The sequence below is a fragment of the Pinus tabuliformis genome, chromosome 3_2, assembly GCF_031772625.1.
Source record: "Pinus tabuliformis cultivar Carrire ecotype Pingquan chromosome 3_2, CPIR1, whole genome shotgun sequence".
NCBI classification, from domain to species: Eukaryota; Viridiplantae; Streptophyta; class Pinopsida; order Pinales; family Pinaceae; genus Pinus; species Pinus tabuliformis.
Window position 1 is genome coordinate 138,009,855 of NC_142302.1, and position 23,084 is coordinate 138,032,938.

Genomic DNA, 23,084 nt, shown 5'->3' on the forward strand with positions numbered 1-23,084 from the left:
CTATACTCAGTCGCTACAAAGATCTTTGGGTCTTGTCCATGAGCTCTGTTTCTAGTATCTACTCTATATCTCTTTCCACTTCGCATTACTGTGATCTCTAGCTCATATTTATTCTCTTTTCTTCCAAACATAAGTAAACTAGTAATCTGACTGCATTGATAAAACTCCCTTTTCACATAGAAGCATCTTAAGCCAAAGTTTCAAAGACTTCAAATACTTACCTTGCAGTCCTCTGAAGAATCTTCATTCTGCTTCGTTGTAGGACACGGTCTAGTCTACTACAAACTCAATAATAAATCCTCACAAGATGCTATCAATCCAAAAATAAACATCCCTTGAAATCCTATTGTCAGTGCTTTTGAGTCGTTGTATCAGTTTAGGAGTCCACACCATAGGTTCTCCTCCTTTAAAAGAGTTCTTTCTTTCGGTCAATCGTGATATCCACTTCTACAGTTTGATAGGAAATGAAGTGAAGAAAATTTCGTATTGATCTATAAAAATACACTTTTGTAACCATGCTTTAGATGTCAAACGAGGGTTTCTATTCTCTTGATTTGCAAATTCTTGCTCTTTTAGCTCTATCCAGTCTTGAATTTCTTTCTTTGATGGGTGCCACATCCACATATCCCTCAAATAGATCCCATTCCTGACAATGGAACCATCTGTTGGTTATGATTTGGGTTGACCCAGGTTTGATCTATACTGTGCACCAACAAAACCCTTAATCACTGGCCCTTTCGGAAACGACCTGCAAGCAAATCAGAGTCACCCGAAGTGACTATGGGAGGATGCAGAACTAGGTTTATGCAGTCTTGAAGGATGTGGAGATGTGGTATTATAATGTTTTCTTATTATTAAATTCATTAATTACTTCGCCACATTAAATTAACTACTTGAACATATCATATAAAGCCATAAATCATCACTGTGCTGAAATAAAGTGCAACTGATTGCTACACTACAACAGATAGTAAGCAAATATACACATGAGGGCACCAAATTTACCGTGGTTCACCCCAATGTGGGGCTACATCCACAAGAATTGTTTCTTATAATAAGAAATCATGTACAACAAATAGTTCTTGACCTGTGCACTCAGCTACAGAACCTTGCCCCTTCTTCCAACTACAGATCACAAGAATTTGACTATAACACAAATCTGGACCACAACTTATTATTTTCTTCTTATTATTTGACCCTATATATTCTATTACATCGAAGGGTACATCATTACAGTACCATAGTTCAAATACCATGGACTCCCTAATACAAGCATCTATGGTCCCAAAACCCATTAATCGTTTACATTATTACAAAAGGAAGGGACATGTAATGTTGAGGGATACATGAGTGGAATGAAAGCAATGTGATCGGAAGCATGTTGGAACATGCATGAATAGTGGAAATACACTAGAAGCAAGGTTGATTGGTAGAGTCAATGTGTGGTCTATGGATGTGAAATATTACTGTTGTATATATGTTGTACAAGTGCACCTGTGATGTTGTGTGCATGCGGCTTTGTGTATATAGGGTGTTGTGTACATTTATTTATGCAATGCTATGTATGGATGGTATTGTGTACATATGATGCAGTGTGCCTATTATATATATGGTGTTGTGTGTATGCAAATGCAGTTTTGGGTATCGATGGTGCTATGTACATGTTGTATATGCGGTGTTGTGTACATATTGTACTATGTGCATGATGGATATGCGGAGTTGTGTGCATATGATGTTGTATGCATGTTGGATATGCGGTGTTGTGTAAATATGGTGCTATGTACATGGTGTATATGCAGTTCTATGTACATATGGTGTCATGTGCATGTTGTACATGTGGTGCTATGTACATATGGTGTTGGGTGCATGATTGTACATATGGTGTTGTGTGCATGTGGTGTTGTGTACATGTTGTACATGTGGTGTTGTGTGCATGTGGTGTTGTGTACATGTCGTACATGTGGCGCTATGTACATGTGGTGTCGTGTACATGTTGTTCATGTGGTGTTGTGTACATGTGGTATTGTGTACACATTGTACTGGTGGTGCAGTGTACATGTGGCATTGTGTACATTTGTGCAGGCAGTGTCATGTACATGTGATGTTGTACACATGTTGTGCAGGTGGTGTTATGTACAGGTGGTACTATGTACATGTTGTACATATGGTATTGTGTGCATGTCATACATGTTGTGTTGAGGGCATGAGGTACTATGTATGTGCATTGTGTCGTTGTGGTATCGTGACATGTGTACTTGTTGTGTTGTATGTCAAGTATAGGTACATGCGTGGTGTTGTACATCGGGTATAGATGTATGTGTTGTGTTTTACATCGAGTGTAGGTGTATGCATTGTGTGGATAAATGTGTTGTGATGTACACTGTGTGTATGTGTACGTGATTGAAGAGAAGAAAAGGCACAGGGTGCTTGCCGGGTGTGGCAACCGATCTGGTGTGTGTATAGAAAGAACAAAGGAAAAAGTAAGGATCAATTAAAGGATAAGTATCAGTATTTTGTTTTGGTTTTATTATGCACGTGATCTATGATTCTGATTTATGATAGTTACATGTGATCTATGATTCTGGTTTATGATGGTTACATGTGATCTATGGTTTTGATTATAATGGTTATGTTTAGAGCTAACCTGATGTGATATGTTTATACATGATGTTTTGATCAAACAACTAGTTTGACTTGTTGTGAAAGGAAGTAAGTGGAATTTTGGGTGTATCTTGTTAATGATCTACCGACGAAGTATAATGTGAATTTATTTCAATTTATTTTGAATCTAATGGAAGTTATGTGCTTGGTACAGGAAAGCATCAAAATGCCTGATTGGGTGGTTGAAACTAACTACAAGAATTAGTAGCAACAACAAAAGGAATTTGAACATGTAGCAGTATGTTGGTAAAGCACTTCACAAGTAGGGCCATTGTGTGACACTGGTACCCAATAGTGTCCATTGATTTCCATGAGGATGCTATGACCGTTATGATGGTTTTGAGGCAGGGATATGCCTTAGTTTTTGGATCTTCTAATGCGAGGAAACCTTGCCAAGGGATGGGTTTCCCGAGGGACTGTGTAGGAGAGAAGGGGATGCCCGTAGAACTTGGAAGGTGTGTGATTGCATGAAAGGGGGTGCCCAGATTTCCAAAGGGACTGCGTAGCAGAGAAGGGAAGGTCAGGGATGGATTTGTTTTGGTCATTAACATTTCCAAATGGAATCAAATTCACATTGGGAGTGTGCCTTGGAACAATGAGTCGGTAATTGTTCACTGAGAGCACAAGTGGTGTAGGATTGGAGCATTGGACATTGGATGCAAATTTGACTTTGGTAGTGGATTCTGAACTTCTTGGGAGGGAGGTGAACCTTGGTATTACTTTGAGGGTGGAGGTGTGAGCCTTTGGATTCCCTTGTTGCGGATGAAGGAATCATATCCTTTTATTTTTTAGCTGAGAAAATGTGCAAATGTGTATATTATTGTAAATATTGTATCGAGTTGGATTTATAAAGCTCTATAAATAGTATGGTTATTTTTTGGTTGAGAAAATGTGGTTGTTATTGTAAACATCATAATGAGTTATGTTATAAAGCTCCATGGGTAGTATGTTTTGTTTTCAGCGGTCTTGTTGGTTATAGGTGCCATTGAACACCGAGGACGTTGTTCCCCAAAAGGGCAGGGTTCTGTAACAACCTTGGTTAAAAATCCATGTAAAAATATATAAGACCATGATCATGTGATACGTATTCAAAGCCGAATGGTGGGAAAACATCCTAGTGGGGTGTCGCTTTAGTTTATTAACGGCTAAGGAAATTAGCAAAGGCTTTGGAAAGGCAAGGGGAGTTAATTAGCATTTTATTTATGAAAATAATGGAAATTAGGAGAAAAGGAACGTGAAAGGTCACAAGTTGCATGTGAGGAGGAAAATGAAGGAAAATAGAGGAAATTGAAGAAAATAAAGGCCTCATTGATAAAAAGGCTTCTAAGGATCAGTTCATATACTTTTGTTAGTTTAGTTTTGAATCTCTCTCTCTATTATCTCTCTCTCATACTCTTGGACACTTAGAGTTTTATTGGAGCACTCTTGGAGGAGTGTGGCATACTTGGGGAGTTGGAGAAATAAGGAAAAGGAAGAGCAGGAAAGTGCAAGAGGACATTGGGATTAGCAAATACAATGGGTTTTTCTTGCATGTATCGAGTTGCATGTATGATTTCCTTACTAGTTTTGGCATGCATGGCATATGCATGTGGTTTCTTGGTCATGATCTGTTATTGGCATGGAGATCCGCCTAGATTGACAATGGTTTTTCTTAGCCTTGCGATTTCCTGGATATCCGTGGTGTTTTGGGAGTCTTTCCCTTTCGTTTTCTAGTTGGTTCTCATGTTCCTTTGGTTGTGGATTTAGTTATTAGTTCTTGGAGCCTTGGTTGGACAAACGCTCTAGAGCCTTATAACAAATTGGGTTGAGTTATTATTCCTGAAACCTTGGTTGGAAAAATGCTTTGGAGCCCTTGGTGGGTTGAGATACTAGTCCTAGGGCCTTGGTTGGACAATTGCTCTGGAGCCCAGCAGCAGTTGTGGGTTGAGTTACTAGTCCTAGAGCCTTGGTTGGACAAATTCTCTGGATCCCAGCAGCAGTTGTGGGTTGAGTTACTAGTCCTAGAGCCTTGGTTGGAAAAAACGCTCTGGAGCCCTGGAAAACTTGGGTAGAGACCAATATGGTGATGTCTGACCGTGAGGTGGAATCACTAGTTGAAGGTTGAGGTGGTTTGGCCTCTGGAAGCCCTAGTTTGATTTTGATGGATTTTTTCTATGAGATCCCACATTCATGCTTGGAATATGGCACATGGGTGATTAGTTGAAGAGAGATTTGGCTCAACCAATCTATGGTCGGGTGGAACATGGAAGTACCAAACTTGGTTGGCATTTGCATTCACCAATAAGAGTTCTCTTTATCCCTAGTATTTTATGGGTAAATATACTTGTTTATATGTGGTTTATATGGTTGTTATATCCTTGATATTTCAGTTGGTTATATGTTGGTTATGAATGTGTTTTATGACGGTAAAATTGTATGGATATTATCATGTTTTGGTTAATCACTGAATGTACAATGAATATATGGCTTAATATATGGTAATGTAGTTATTGTGATGAGGCATCAATGCTTCTTGACAATTCTTAGATAAGTATGAGACCCTTATGCTCAGATCTGTTGTTGAAACCTGTAGATTTCATATTCGTGATATGTTTGATGAAATGACTGTCATGGTTAGGCTTGGTTAGGTTAGGTTCTTGATCAAGTTTTGTGTTAGGCTTTGTCTTGGTGTCATTTTCTGTCTTAGAAAGTCTCATCAAGTTCCGAGAAGTGGTTTGGAGACTAGCCCTGAAAAAGTGGCTTAAATATCACAGTATCTGGCACAGAACTGGCTGAAAAAGACTGCAGTCTCTCCCTTGCAGGCATTGTCGGAGCAACTGGATGGTCCCAGTCACATGCATACCCATGTCATGGGAGCACCTGGGGGTTTAATTCATTTAAAGGCTAGGTTAACTCAAGGGTTGCGCACCTGGAGTGGTGGATTAGCTCTTGGGGGTCCTGAAGCACCTGAGGGAGGTCTATAAAGTGTTGGTTCATCAGTTCCACTTCCTTAACTACACTTAGGGAATTGAATCATATCATAGTAACTCTTCGTCACATTTTTAACCCAATTGGCCTGTTACTTGGGTAAATGTGGGAGGAGGGTGTTACAAAGGAACTGCGCCATAAGTTCGACAGTAGGTTGGGCTGGGCAGGTCATTAGTAGAGTATTCCACTGCATATTGGTTTCTTCAGTGATCTACTGTAGTGTTTGTAGATGAGCTTGTGCAGGTGGCTGAGGTCTCAGAGTATCTGCTTGGTCTTAGTTGATTCATCTTTGATGTGCTGCATTTGAGTCATGAGGTTGCCTATTTGTGCCAGAAGTTCCTTCCGCTGGGTCTTGTCTCGGGTACCCATGGCTTGATTAAACAAATTATTAGCACGGTGGCACAAAGGGTAAACATGTTGATTCTTTCTTTCCAAATAGCTAGACCAGTCATGAACTTGTTGCAAAAGGCCTTGAGCTTCTTCCACAACCTTGATGATCGAGGCCTTCAAGTCAGTCGCTTCTACTAGTTTCTGCTCAATTTCGCCTGCATACTGGGTGGTAGGATCTGGTAGTGTGCTCTAAGCGGTAGAAATACTTATTTTAAGCCCTTTATTGGTCGAGATAAGGTCCATGCAGGCTAATTTGATGTGATCACAACATTCACAAAGGGTACAATTAAAGAAATATTTTGATGCATATGTCACCATATCTGCGACCGAGGGCCATAGTACTTGGAATTATTGATTAATTTGGTGAAGCTGGCCTTGGAGGTTCTGCTTTTCCTAGAGGAGATGGTCGCATTCTACTGCAAGGGCCAGGATCTGCTACTGTTGTTGCTCTTATTCGGTAGCAAATACATTTTGCAACAACTTTGCTTCGCGCGTATCCATTTGAATGAAAGTAAATAATTGGGTTGAGGACCAACCTTGGAGGTCATCAGGGTTCATTGAGAAAGGTCCAGGGAACTAACTTTGCAATGGATGTCCACTGGAAACTGATTTATCAAAGTGTCCCTATCGAGATGTTTCTCTCTATGAGGGTTTGATTGTCTATGGATCAATGTGAACCATGGGGGAGCGTGGTGGTGATGAGATGATGGGATCGATGGGAAAGGGTATTGTGTAGAATGTGGTGGGGTTGGGGAGGGGAGGGGCAATAAACTTCCCAGTGACTGTGAGTGGACCAGATTCAAACAATAAAGACAACATGGATGTTTGAACGGTTTCCATGGCGGAAATTCGGGTTGTAAGCACCCCATTCGTATTTTTAGCATTAGATTGGATAACAAAGTCGACCTCCATTTCCGTTTCTATACCTATCATAGTCTTAGATAGCAGGATGTCGGAGATGGTCATGGAAGTGGAGGTTGTGTGAGTTGATTGATTTTGCGATTGCGGTGAGGCGGCGAAAGTGGACGATGGATTTTCTTCTGTGATGGGCGTGGTAGTATGAGAGTGGGGCTCTTCATCAGTGAGATCAAAAAATTGGGTGGAGGTGGCACTAGTATTTTTCTTGGGCCTAAATGGTGGCTTAGTGATAATGGGGCAAGGATTGGGAATTGCAAGTTCTGACTGAGAGTGGGGCTTGACTTTAGGAATTGAAGCAACCAGAGGGCTACAAATCAAAGAAATAGGTAGTCTTGAACTATGAAATTATGAAAAGGTGGGGAATGGACTTACTGAGGCACAAAGATTCATAATTGTTTCTTTAAAGCATTGTGTTTGCATCTTGAGCTTCTTGATGATCAGGTTTAGTGTCTCCTCTTCCATTCACTTCTGTGATGCCACAAGAGTTGCTCCCGGTAGTGGTTAGGGCACCATTCCTCTGAACAAATATATATGCCTCCCCTCTCGAATTCATCCAACAATTCTCGACTAGAAAGAAATTTCAATATGGAAGGCTTCTTTTGTCAAAACAAAATTTTGTGCCCACATCTGAAATGTGTCGGGATGGACACACTTTGGTCGTATCTAGGTGTTGCCATGGCTGATGCTAAACCAGATATCTTGTGAGTAGTCATCAAGTAGCAACTTCGAGATCCTTTGTGTAGCCTTGGTGACTTCCAACATCTTCTTATACTATCCGGAAAAGGAGGCCTCATTGATTTCTTTACTGTTGGGATCCCTGGAAGTTCGCCATCGTACATACCTGAGAGTAAGGAGTTGGTCTTCAGTAACCGTTTCCATCTCTTACCCCTCGGCTGGGCATCATTTCCACATGGCCAATGTCACTATGAGATATCCATATATAAAGTGGGTGGCCCCTTATACATATCCTTGCAAGCATCAAAAAGTTCTTATAGGAGAAAGCTACATCAATTCAGTTGTCTGCCCTGCACACAAGCCTACGTAGCTGAGATGGTGTCTAATGTGAATTCACCTCGCGAAAAGTGTCACATAAGCTTCCTAATGATTATGTAACAATAAAATTTTATGTTGGACTTATTGATAGGCTTTACCAGAGCACCCTTACCTCCTTGTTGGGTACTATACCTATTATAGTAATTATCATCACCTATTTTCTTCCCTATCTTGGATGCAGTTTGGAAAGAAGTTGATACGACAACTCTGGTAGTAGACAGCCCTATGAGCCTCTAAATATCGACAACATGGATGGGGTATTCCTTATTTAGCCATAACGATCCTCCATGCATCCTGTTGATGAGAAGTTTTGTGCATTGCATTGCTGCTCCTTGTGTGCCGAAGACTGGAAGACTTCTTAAATTCAACAATGTTGACTGTTGAATTCCCTTGAAATCTTTAAAAACTTTCATGGAACGAATCCCATCGTCTTTAGTAATAGGAACTATGTAGACCTCCCTCTTTAATGCTGGAAACTAGATTGAGTCCAAGAGGTCGTTGTCAACAAGCACAACTTTATCATATTTTCCATATAGAGGATCTTTCTTTGTAATTCTAGAATCTAGTTCAACTTCTGGAACAAAAATTATGGTTTTCGTCATTTTCATAGAGTGACGTTGATACACAAAGAACATATGGGGCTTGAATTTGGGTTGGGAATAGAGAGAGTGAGATACAGACTCCAGACTTGGCAATTGAACCACCTCGACTTTTGGTAATGAGAAATTTATCGTTTCATGCAAACTAAATAGAAAAACTTGACACGACGTTTTTTATTAGACTACTTAATTAATTAGTATGGTAACTTTCCCCACTTGGTCCCAACTGTGGTAGTAGTAAAGGCGACTGGGCCTGACTTGACTCGGATGACGCAAAATTGTAAAAGGAGGGTGGAATTGATGGGTAATTATGGTTCTATGATGGCAGACGCCTATAAGTTGATGACAGATCATGTCAGGGGTATTATGGGAAATATTTATCCCAAATTCTAACTGACACAGGAAATTATTGCTTAATTATGACAAATATGAATACCGACATGTGTGATTCTCCGACCAGAAGCAACTACAGTGGGGTGGAAATACTTCCACAACTAAAATACCTAATGGAAGTTTATTCTCAATTCAATCTGACTAGAACAACAGACCAACTAACTTAACTAACACAACATATATACTAAAAGGAACTGATTGACTCTACCTAAACTTACCTACAATCTCCTTTCGGAGATTCAATTAATTTGGTGCAGAATGTTTCCAGCTATGGAAAGGTTTCAAGCATACACCATTCACCCATCCCGGCAGTAAGACACCGTCTAGTTGTGCGATCTTGACATCTCCTGATTCCTTCACTTCTGCAATAATGAAGGGTCCCAACCAATGCATTTGCAACTTCCCGGGAAACTTTAAGAATTTATTGTCGTAGAGCAGAACATGTCCTCCAACTGTGAAGGATTTTCACTTGATATGCCTATTGTACCATGCTTTTTCCTCTGCTTCTCGAAAATCTAATTTTTCGAGCACATCTTGGTGAGTCCCCTCTCTAAGATTTTGTTGAAGGCCTTTATAGTACCATTTTGCTTGAGGGTGATATGGGTTGCTATTATGGTGTTGTACCATGAAGTTTTGAAGTAATGAGGTGACCGTTTCATTTATCAAATGGGTCCCCTGGTCACTGCTGAGGCTTTGGGGGGCACCCAAACCGAGTGATGATATTCTCGAAAATGAATCTGGCGATAGTGTCTACATTACAATCCTTCATTGGTGTCACTTCAACCCACCTGGTAAGGTATTCTGTAGCAGTAATAATGTATCAAGCATGTGGGTGTCGTGTCGGTGGGTTGATAGGTCCTGTTAGCCCTAAGGTGCAGTGCTGCTATTTTGAAGACTAAAGGAGGGAAATGGTCTATTCTGTTGTAGTGGAGAGGTTCCCATACGGTCTATCACCTCACTTTTCTCCAAGGATAATTTTAGGGGCGAATGTTCGCCCTTTGGCGAAATTAAGGGGTTTTAAATTTTTAGTGGGCGAATATTTTGTATCATAGTACATTTTTACAAATCACCTCAAATAGCCCACCTTATTTTAAGGGAGAGGGTAAAAAAGGTAAATTTAGCCCTTGAAATTAGGACTTACAACCTTCCATTCGCCCATTTTCAAGAATAGGTTTTATTTAAGTGAATCCATTCGCCCATTTTCAAGAATAGGTTTTATTTAAGTGAATCCTATGGTCCAAATATCATATTTATAAAAGAGGTATGGTAAATTAATAAAAATATAAATAAATGAGAGGTATGGTAAATAAATAAAACATTTTTTATATTTACTCCATAAGTCACCTTATATACATGTAAGGGTGTAAACAAATAAAAATATAAGTAAAGTGGAGGTATGGTAAATAAATAAAACGTCTTTTTATACTTACTCAAAAGGTATGGTAAATAAATAAAAATATAAATAAACTAGACGTATCGTAAATAAATAAAACCTATTTTTATATTTAGTCCATAACCCTCGTTCTATTTATGAAGGCTCAAGAAAGAGGTTTTATTTAAGTGAATCCTATGGGCCAAATACCATATTTGTAAAAGAGGTATGGTAAATTAATAAAAATATAAATAAATGAGAGGTATGGTAAACAAATAAAACATTTTTTTACATTTACTCCATAAGTCACCTTATATTTACGAACACTCAAAAAATGGGTTATATTTAGGTGAAACCTATGGCCAAAATACTATGGGACAAATACCATGGACTAGATTGTTATTAATACCATGCATAAAACCATTATTAACCCTAATATTAGAATTAATAAAAAAAAAATGGCACATGGTATTGACCCATGGTATTCACCAAAATGGCACATGGTATTGACCCATGGTATTCACCTGGAATGTAGCCTATTTAAATGGGGGAATTAAACCAGCATGTAGCCTATGCTAAGATTCACTAGGACTTTACAAAGTTTTATTATTTAGTGAAAGACTCGCCAAGATCTTACAAGATTTTATAATTGAGTAAAATATTCGCCATGCCTGGTGAGAGATTCGCCAAAAAATTATATATACATATTATATTATTCATAAAATCGCCTTCAATTTTTCTTATATACCATGGAGATTCGCCCATTTATTATATTTATAAATTTAGGGGGGGTTCTTAAAATTTTCCCTGCTTTTCTCACTCATCCACTCCCATCCACATTCACTCATGTCCTAACCCAACCCTCACATCATAACAAAACTCACTTTCACCTTGGCCCTATGTGAATTAATCCATTTTTCCCCCCTATGTATTATTATTTTTCAGAGCACATGAAAACATGCACTAATGCACAAAAGCCCTCGAAAACCTTACCTTTCCGTCCATATGCGCCCCTTTGCACATTTCTCAAGGTTGTCCCATACCTTTGTGTCCCCCGCCGTCGATCTTCCCACTGATTTGACAGTCCACACTTCATCCGACTAACGTTATATGCTCATCCGCTTCGATCAATCACCACTGTTAGATCATTTCTGCCAGATCTAAATGCTATCGCGCATATCGCTCGGGCAACAAGGAGAGGGATACACGCCCGATAAAGCGGTTTTCTCTCTCTCCTCCACTGTTACATGGCGCTCGATGAATGGAATCGGGCGGGCTTGTACCTTTACCACTTACCACCCGATGATCGCCCGATATAAACCATTTATGCTTGAGTAAACCGCTCTCCGGCGTTATCCTTCGAGCATCTACTCCACCTGATAGTCGTTCGATCTACCCATCTAAGATCTGATGGCTTAGACTTATTCCGCTCCCGCCACGACTTCAAGCCTCCGACAATTGATCTCCTCCACCCATTCCTCCCAATCCAACGGCCCCCGTACCCCACTTCCCACCAGTGACCCGGGGAGGAAATTTTTTGGCTTTGTTAGTGTTTTTGACAGTCGGACAGTTGAACTAAAATAACAGAATGCATGGCCGAAAGGGGAAAAACAACAGCACGATGCAGCCAAACCAACAAAAATGATCATGGAACATCACTAGCACGAGTGAACCACCTAATAGCGTGGCGAAATTACTAGAATTTGATTACCGTGTTTGTTAGAAACAGAGCTCTATGAGCTCATGTTTGTCTCATTATGGCATCAAGTAGTTAGAAGACAGAGGGGATAGATTAAGACATCTCGAGCTTCAGAGAGTTCGAGAGTACTGTAAAAAGCCTATAAATGGCCAAAAGTTCAAAGGAAGAGGGGTTCAACTTTTGGAGACTGTGGATACTCTGTTCCGCCCAGCATCTCATCTTCATTCCAGTAATACAAGATTCTTTTGTTGTTACATGTTCAATTCCCATCTTCTCCTCTATTATAAGCTTGCACTTGAATAGGTTATTCATGTTTTCTTCTATATCTAATGCCAGATAACTATCATCTTATCTCTGCATTGATAAATTAGATTTGCAAGCTTCATTTTCTTTTTGTAGCTATCCATCATATGTGTTTATGTATGTATCTGCTGGTACAGTCAGGATTCTCCATCTATTCATTGAATCTATAAACTATTGAGCATTAGTGGTCAAAAGCCTTGCAAGCTGAGGGTGTTCATGCATGTCTTGAGTGAAAACAGAGTTGAATAGTCATCTGACTTGATCCAAACCCAAATCCATTCCAATAGTTCAAAGAACGATGTTGAAGATTTATATGTTGCCAGGCATCTCCGAGCTACAACCTAGGAGAGTATCCTGGAGTGCTAACATAATTGGCGTCATTGCCGGGGAGAGGAGACTGAAGCTCAGCTTCCCTGGGGGACGACACAGATCCAGCTTTGTTGATAGACAAAGCCTAGACACTATTTGGGTTGTAGTCATCTATCTAGCGACTCTACTGGAGGGCGTACCTCTTGGCAACTCCACTCCATAGTTCTGGCTCAGTTTGTGAGGAATACTCGAAGAAATCCTCAGAAGCCACGAGCTGGCCCAGTACCTGACCCTACAAAAATCATCAAAGAAAGAAAGGCATTGTAGAAAGGAGCATCAGGTTCAGGTAGCTCTAAACAATATTCTATATCTCTTCAAGAAAATCCTGTAATAGAACAAATACATGTTGAGAGTATGGCATCTAATACTAGCAGTGAAGAAAAAATCTCAGAGATTCATGGAGATCCTTATTCTTTAGGTTCTTCTTTCATTATAATCCCAAAGGAAGCCTCTCCTCCTATCCATCATACTCCTTTAGTCCTATCAGTCACTCCTCAACCCTCTATCATTCAGACTTCCAGTACCCTTATAGCCACCACAGCTATGGCAGCACCACAAGAACCTACCAAAATGGAAAGAATCATAGCTGCTAAGTATGGACCTCTAGTACTGCCCACTCCTTTGAATGCCATGCCTACTGGAGAATATCAAAAGTATATGCCTAAATTCACTGGGACTGAAGATGTTACAGCTAAGGAACATCTTGAATCATTCTATAGCTATGCTGATAACCTAGACATTAGTGAAGTTGATGTATGGATGAGAGTCTTTGTCCAAAGTCTAGATGGAGAGGCTAGAAAATGGTTCAAAGAACTGACCCCAAGGTCTATAGCAGATATTGAGGCTTTAGATGATGCATTCCTAAAGCATTGGGGGGATAAGAAGGATCTACTCTACTACCACACTGAGTTTGGGAACTTAAAGAGGGAAAATGGTGAGTTGTTGTCTGATTTTAATAAGAGGTTTAACTGCATGTACAACAAGATACCAGCTGAAGTAAAACCCACCACTACCTCTGCTAAACTCACCTATGCCAATAAGCTTCTCAGTTGAAGCAGACTGTTCCCCTGTGCCCAGAAACCTCAGAACAAACAGCTCTCCTTCTGTTCGTAACTCAAGTTTGCAAAGATCCGTCCTTCTTCAGTATCCCCTTCCTTCGTTCTCCCCCCTTTCAAAACTATTATTTCTGGTTTATATCCTGTTTCTTGATAGTCACCGCCCTTTCACCAATAACCCACCGTTTCATCTCCTCGTGACACCCTCCCATGTCACGTCATTTCTTTTAATATAAAGGTATTATGAATTTAAGTTTAATATTATTTTTTTTAATTTCTTTTAATATAAAGGTCCTAGGATTATACTAGGAACCTTACCCTTAGTTTATTTATATTTTTCTCTAGTCATTTTATTAACTTATTAATATAATTTATTAATAATCTAAAATGTATAATTATATAACCATCTTTTAGGATTTAGCTTAATTTTTAACATTTATCTTTTATAATTATTTTTACGTTATACATTTTAAATTTAGTATTTACCCATTAATCATGACGTATTTAAACAACATGGGTATTGATGGGTGAATATAACTTCTATTTGAAGAAGCGTTATGATATTTAATACTTATAGTTAATTTAGTATATAAATACTAGTGCGGTGCATGCGACACATGCGTATGTAGCTATCATATGCATGCATCGTATGCCTGCTATTATTCTTGTGTTCTCTGTATTATAGATAGGTCATTACATACGCTCCCCCTTCTGAAAACTTCGTCCCGAAGTTAGAGTTTTTATCTTATATGAATACTTATGATAGTAATTAGTACATTCTTCTTAGAATTGTGTATTGAAGTTAAATTATTACTTAACGTGAGGACACTATAAAATTGGTCTTTTGAATACTTCTAGGCTTATAACTTTAATGATCATGCTTTACTTCAATCAGGTTCCCAAGCTATTACAAAATCATCCTATCCTTCCTAATCTCTTCCGCCCCCATCCTATCCGTCCTCTACTGGAGTATGCCATGACGTCAGTTATACTGACTTAACCATTCATAAACTCTAAGGATGGTAGAATCGGCTATACCGACCTCATTCCCAGTAGGCATCCGGCAGTCATCATCACACGTCTAGGGGAGCGTGATTCGCACAGTCCTCCCATGACTCCAAGGTTCGAAGGATAAACGGTGGGCAACACCTCCACCCCTCCTAGTAGAATCAGGGTTAATACCCTATCATGGAATCTCTTTGAGCCTTAATTGTTCTGAGGTTTCTGTCATCATGCGGTCATTTTGGTAACGGATATTATCTGCAATCATAAAGTCTGCAAAGATCTGTCCTTCTTCAATATCCCCTTCCTTCGTTCTCCCCCTTCCAAAACTGTTCTTTCTGGTTTATATCCTGTTTCTTGATGGTCGCCGCCCTTTCACCAGCAACCCACCATTTCATCTCCTCGTGACACCCTCCCATGTCACATCATTTCTTTTAATATAAAGGTATTATGAATTTAAGTTTAATATATATTTTTTTATTTCTTTTAATATAAAGGTCCTAGGATTATACTAGAAACCTTACCCTTAGTTTATTTATATTTTTCTCTAATCATTTTATTAACTTATTAGTATAATTTATTAATAATCTAAAATTTATAATTATAGAACCATCTTTTAGGATTTAGCTTAATTTTTAACATTTATCTTTTATAATTATTTTTACGTTATACATTTTAAATTTAGTATTTACCCATTAATCATGACGTATTTAAACAATATGGGTATTGATGGGTGAATATAACTTCTATTTGAAGAAGCGTCATGATATTTAATACTTATAGTTAATTTAGTATATAAATACTATTGCGGTGCATGTGACACATGCATATGTAGCTATCATATGCATGCATCGTATGCCTGCTATTATTCTTGTGTTCTTTGTATTATAGATAGGTCATTACATACACTCCCCCTTCTGAAAACTTCGTCCCAAAGTTAGAGTTTTTATCTTATATGAATACTTAAGATAGTAATTAGTACATTCTTCTTAGAATTGTGTATCGAAGTTAAATTGTTACTTAATGTGAGGACACTATAAAATTGGTGTTTTGAATACTTCTAGGTTTATAACTTTAATGATCATTCTTTACTTCAATCAGCTTCCCAAGCTATTACAAAATCATCCTATCCTTCCTAATCTCTTCCGCCCCCATCCTATCCGTCCTCTACTGGAGTATGACATGGCGTCAGTTATATTGACTTAACCATTCATAAACTCCAAGGATGGCAGCGTCGGCTATACCAACCTGATTCCCAGTAGGCATCCAATAGTCATCATCACACGTCCAGGGGAGCGTGACTCGCACAGTCCTCCCATGACTCCAGGGTTCGTAGGATAAACAGTGGGCAACACCTCCACCCCTCCTAGTAGAATCAGGGTTAATACCCTATCATGGAATCTCTTTGAGCCTTAATTGTTCTAAGGTTTCTGTCATCACGCGGTCATTTTGGTAACGGATATTATCTGCAATCATAAACACTTGTCCATGCATTTATAAAATGTGCATTAACATATTCAAAAACAAATAGCTTATGTATAATTCATACATGTTAACTACAGTATAACATGCTTTGCCATATTCTATTCATGTCATTAACTTTCATATTAAAATGTAATCATTCTTTGATTTCTATCTCATTAATCATATTGATATGCATAAATGAAACAAAATTATAATATCTTAATTCCCATCAGAAGCAAAATTACTCAAATATTTAAACTTTACTTTGATAACTATAAATAACATATTCCAGCTTGGTATCCATGTACTAGCGGAATTAAACAGATATTATATCATAAAAATACACGTTTATATATGATCATTTCAAAATGATTCTGAGTCTCTGATTTAAAGTAGAGCAAATATATACAAAACATGGTTTTAAGTTCTTCAAAATTGACACAAATTGTGGTATTTTTGAGGGTCTACCAGACGATTCCTAAGCTGTCGAACCCTACATTCCAGTATACGTAATGGTTTGACCGATATGATTCCTTCGTCCGATACCTACAGTTCCTAAAGATTCCACTACAGTGGATTGATGTACTGCTTGATTGTTGTTGACTAATGCATGAATTCTATGATTGCCTTGGGTATTTGGTATTGGTTCCTTTCCAGTCCTATGCAATATACTTGATGAAGTTTCTGGACAATCACGTTGAAAATGTGGTTCTCCACATCCCCAACAATTAACCTGGTTCGATCCTCTTGAATCATATTGTGAGTTTCTAGATAAAGAGCTTCGTCCTCTCATGCTGCTTCTTCTCGATTTTCTTCCTCTATTAGCAGTTCCACGGGATTTCCATTGACTTCCAATGTTATTTTTTTTTACAACAGAAAATATGTAGCTTTATAACCTTTTCTTGCTTCTTATTTTTCATAATATCACTTATGACTACTTGTACTAGCTTTAATATTTGTTCTACAAATTCACTAGCTCGTAGGTATTATTGTGGTATCGGAGCCAAGTTTTCAAACCCTTGGGATCTTATAGGCCCTAAAAGTAACTAATCCCTGTAGCTTTTCTTAAGCATCCACTGATTAACTTTAGGTTGCAGGCAAATTAGCTCAATATTGAAGTCTGTTCATTTTCCTTGTCTGTAGATGATTTATAATGTTCATTAAAATTAGAACCCTGCGAGACATTGTAGGGCTATTAAAACTCATTTCCAAGCTTCTGCATATTAGCCAACCTCTGGTTGTTTCTGTTTCTAAACTGTGAAATTCAATTATGTGTTGTAACCCCACAATTTCCACTTGGAAAACTGGACAACCGTCTTAACGTGTATGGCTATATTTCCCATGTATTTTTTTTACCGTCCATCAGTTGAATTTATATTAAAGAGGAGGATGATATGCAGAAACTGTCGATATTTTTATTGGACTCAGACGCACGGATATCAGCTTTTACATCGAACTAACTTTCGAGGAAACTTGATACTGCCTTTTCGTGCTATTTCTCATCACCGTCAAGGGCATGGGTGTCGGTAATTTCCTTGCGAGTGAGACTTTCAGTGTCAGAGGATACGACTGGGCCATTCACTTTTATCCTGACAAAAAAAAAATGGAAGACAATTCTCTGTATGTTTCGGTTTTCGTGGCTTTGGTCAGCAAGGGCACTGGTGTGAACGCTAAGTTGAATTGAGGTTGATTGACCAGAGCGGCAGGGGGAGGCACAAGCTATTTTGAACGCAGCCTTGAACGCGGGCCTTACACTTTGAGATATCATGGAAGCATGTGAATTCTGTCTATTTTAGGGTTATCGTTCTCGATACAGAGGCACGCTGGTAGCCGCGCTTATTATGTTTGATGGAAAATAACACTCGTCGAAACCAACTTCTATCAATTCGTGTAGGGTCTCGTGACGGTGGATGATTCTTTTTTTTGGCTGTCTGTGATTTACGAGCAGAACCGTCTAAATTCTTTATGTTGCATTGGCACTGGAGAAGTGTTAAAATGTCTTCGCTTATTTTAATAAGTCTCGGGCAGGTTCCAAGGTCGAACCTCCCAGGCTTAACATAAGAGAAAATTTCTTAAATTAAATTAATTAAACACCATTATGTAACAAACTAGTAAGTACTCTTTTAAGTATATAAACAAATTATTTTCATATATATATATATATATATACGTTTTACATTGCATGTTGAAATTTCTAAGGGTTCAGTCGCGCTAGTTCAAATCTCAAATGAGGAAATTGCAAGGTTACGAGTGCGCTCTTACTTTTTTTTTCATTTGTTTAATTACTTCACATTATAATGGCATTGTTAGTTGAACTATCAACGTAAACTGAGGTGATCAAAGGATTACAATTGTACATTCCACTGCCTTCACATTGTTATCACATAATTAATAAATTTTATATTAACATCTTGGCACCATCCCATTTATTAATGGAATATCGGACTTATAATCCAAAGTTTTTGGCGCATTGTTTATTGACATTGTTTTAAAAATTTAATGTCTTTACATTAATACCATACCTATGGTGCATTAAATTAATATATGGTAGTTGTCTATTAGTTCGGTGCTAACTAAACATTGTTAAATATATATATTACAATCTAGGCATTTTAGAGTCCCAACCTTCGACGATCTCGACCAGTGGTGACCTGCTCTCTGGTACGACCCGACGTACGGACCCATGGCACTATGCCTCAACACGTCAGCAGTTTAAACCTACTCGGTGCCACCTCCGCACTGAATGGGCTGTCATAACTCTGTTTCGTGCCACTGTTCAGACAGTGACTGCTCCATCCACCCATTTACTGTCTGGTTTCACCATCACATACATTTAAGGCCAGAAATCAAACTTTTTAGATGAAAAATGACAATTAAAATGCCTTCATTCCCTTCATTTCCTATACCTGCTAGAATAGGAGTACATCCTTCTCAAGGGGCTCTAACCAGTGGATCTATACAGACATATTCTATAGTCAGTTCCTCAAGTTTCAACCTCTATAAATGCATGTCAAATGTTCTGGGAATGGTCATCTAAGGCATGCAGGGAACAGTCATTTTAGAAATGCAAGCTATTCAGTTTATAGGATCGTTAGGTGATAAAACAAAATTTTGTATATGGCAGGACAAGACCCTGACTTTTCTAAAAGGAAAAAGCTTCCATGGGTTTTAAAGAAGTTAAACCATCCAATCAGTACTTATGGGCTACAAGTATGACTGAAACTGATCCCATAACTATGATGTCTTGGAAGAGGCAGAGTGTAACTGTTCATGGTGGTTTGAAGCTAATTATAAGGATAGTTTCTCAAAGGATGCCAATGTCCATACAATCAGTTCAGCAGAAAGAAAATGCTACCCAGAGAACAATTTATATTTCAGATTTTATAAGTACCATTATGTGTGGAACTGCATTCCAAACATGGCTTGGAAGATTGCACCCAAAAATATAAGACTTTGAGGAGGGATATAACGAATATTTCCCAGACATACTGGCATGGAAGGGAAGAGGGCCTTTGGCATGTAGATTCAGAAGATTTTAAAAATTATCAGGCCATAAAGAAAACATAGCCTATAGTTATAACCACTAGGAAGCATGAAAAAAAAAACATGCAATTAAACTATTTTACATATACAAACGGGGAAAGATCCCTTTGAGGATAAATTGTATCCCAGACTTGTTGTCGTGCTTATGGATATTATGCTTTCATATATTCAACCTCAAGCAATTCTAAATTAATGTGTTAAATTTTAAATGATTCACATTGTACAGATTTGATTTTTCATGGTAGAATTCATGATACTAAATAATTGTGATGATGATCTACAATGTTGAGTTTTAGGCTTCTAAATCTAACTGATGAATTCTTTATCTGAATTTGTTGTCTCATGGTTATTTTGCATATAAATAAATGTGTGTGTTTGTCATTACCTTGTCATATCATATCCAGCATATCCAGCTTTTCTAAAAAGTTGCCATAACCATTCCCCTCCAACCCCAATATCAATACTCGATTCAATGCAACTAAGGTTGGAATACAAGGGTATGTTAGGATTATTTCACAGCACTGTTTTTCTTTTCCCTCATTTAACAAGCATGTCAAACGATATACCAAAAGAAATATCAGGGTTTTGTATTTTATATAAAATTGCAATGCATTGCCATATTCACATATGTTATCAGAATAAACTACATATAGAAACCTGAGGATATTGTACCATGAATCTAGTTTCACCCAAAGTTCAGAATACTAATTATTAAATTGTTATGGCAAAAGCTACAACTGAGATTGCACATGATGTTGTTTTATTTCTTTATACAATATATTCTATAAAATGTGAATTATACATTTAAATAAGCAATAAGCATAGTAGGTGTAGCATCCCCAAACCTGTACTTGTTGGTTTAGCTTCCGAACTCACAGGTACCATTTCCTTATAAATCGATGCATCCTTCTATAGATCTGCTCCTTACGAGTTCGCAAAACCCCTTTGGTTTGAAGTTATTAACTGGTCGATGTTATTTAGTTTAAAGTGTCAAATTCTGGAGAAGGGTGCATTAAGCATCCTCAACTGCCAATTGATATTTTAAGTCCACCAAAAATCCTTTGAATTCTGCAATCTGTGATGTTATCTCACTTTCAATTTCATGAATTTTTGTAATAATTTTAAAGAGTCAATCTTTGTTACAGTGGATGTGTTCTTCGTTACTTCTTATTGCTCTGTATTTTGTCAAATTCTCTAATCCATATGTTTCCCTATAGAAATAACACCCTCAGCAAGTAAAATATACACTATCAACAGTAACTGCCGCATTCCTTGTACCCTGTGAGCACTAAAATTATGAAAAGACAAAATGGTTGATTTGGACTCTTCTAATGTGAAAGTTAATAGAACTAGGTAGAATTTAAAATTTGCATGAAGGGAGGGATTTCATATTATATTATATTTCATGGGGAGGAAGGAAAGAATAAAGGATGATATTGTACCTCTAGACTCTTTGACCAAGCATTTAAGGAATCTTAAATTTCATGAGAAGAAAATGGCCGAGCTGGTGTGCAAGACACAATTATCTACATAGGCAGCACATAAATTTAAACAAAAGTGATACTCTGAGTTAAAAAAATTCTAGTGATTTTGATTCAATGCATGGTAGTTGGAGAGATGAAGATAGTGCTCCTGAAATTTCTGGGAGAGCAGATTATTGTCTCCTGTTAACACTCATAGAATTGAGATTTTACAAAATAGTATTTTAGGGAAAGAATTTCAGTATGTATATTATGATATTGAAGAATCTCTCGGTCCTTTTGTAGAAGCAGTGGGAGAAGACATTAATGATTCCTCAGTGTTTGAAGGCAATAATTTACCAAATGAAGAAACACACTTGGATTTGCAGAACCGATATGTTGAAGTTTTTTACCATGAATCTCAGGACATAGAGAGAGATTTCCGTAAAATAACACTTGAATTAAACTTCCATAAAAGAACACTTGAATTAAACTAAGTGGTTGTTATATCTTGAATAAAGGATAAAGATTGGAACTTAATGGATAATTTGTATGAAATATAATCTTTCATACAAATTTATTGATATAATCTTCTTAGGTACTCCATGAAATCTGATCGTTTCATTTATGAATACTCGAGCTATTTCAGCAACTTCATAAGTATCTCTTACGGGAATGAAATGGTCGCTTTTTGTTAATTTATCCACTACTACCATAATGGCATTGTGTCTTTGAGAAGTAAGAGATAGTCCAGTGATGAAATCCATAGAAATGATCTCCCATTTGGTCATAGGAATGTCGTGAGGTTGTAAGAGACCCGTTGGATGACAATGACCTTCTTTTACTTGTTGACATTCCAAACATCTTGCAACAAATTGAACGATATCATGTTTCATGCCCGACCAGAAGAAGAGTTTCTTAGTATCCGTGTACATTTTCTTTACTCCAAGATGTTCACAATATACTGCTTTGTGGGCTTCCTTAAGGATGGTGTCTCGAAGATCCCTATTATTAGGAATATAAATCCTTACATGAAATCGTAATATTCCATCATCTTCTAGTTCATATCCTTCAAATTTAGATTCTTTCGGCTTTTTACTATCAAGACTAGATCTTACCTTTAAATACCAGCTATCTTTTATGAGATGTTCTATTACTCGTTGCCTTGAGTCTACTTTGATAGGTATGAGGGAGAATATCCAGGGTCTTCTGCTTAAAGCATCTGCCACTACATTTTCTTTTCCTTTAATATATGATATTCCAAAGTCATATTCACTTAGGAATTCACTCCATCGTCTTTGTCTAGCATTTAAGTCTCTTTGGGTGAACAAATATTGAAGACTTTGATGGTCACTTTTAAGCATAAAACTTCGTCCTAGTAGATAATGGCTCCAAATATTTAAAGCTAGTACTACAGCGGCTAACTCTAAATCGTGAGTAGCATAGAGTTCTTCATGAGGTTTTAACTTTCTGGAGATATATGCTATTACTCCTCTATCCTGCATTAATATTGCACCTAATCCATGTTTGGATGCATTAGTACATACTGTAAAAGCTTTGTCCATATCAGGAACTCTTAAGATTGGTGCACTGGTCAGTATTCTTTTGAGTTCAGAGAATGCTTTGTTACATTCCTTAGTCCATTCATACTTAATACCTTTACGCTGAAGGGTTGTAATCGTCTTTGCAATTTTAGAGAATCCTTCCACAAATCTTCGGTAGTAACCGGCTAAACCCATAAAGCTTCATACTTCATGTGCATTTTTTGGTATTGGCCATTCCAAGATTGCTTTTACCTTCTCAGGGTCTACTGAGATTCCTTCACCTGATATGATA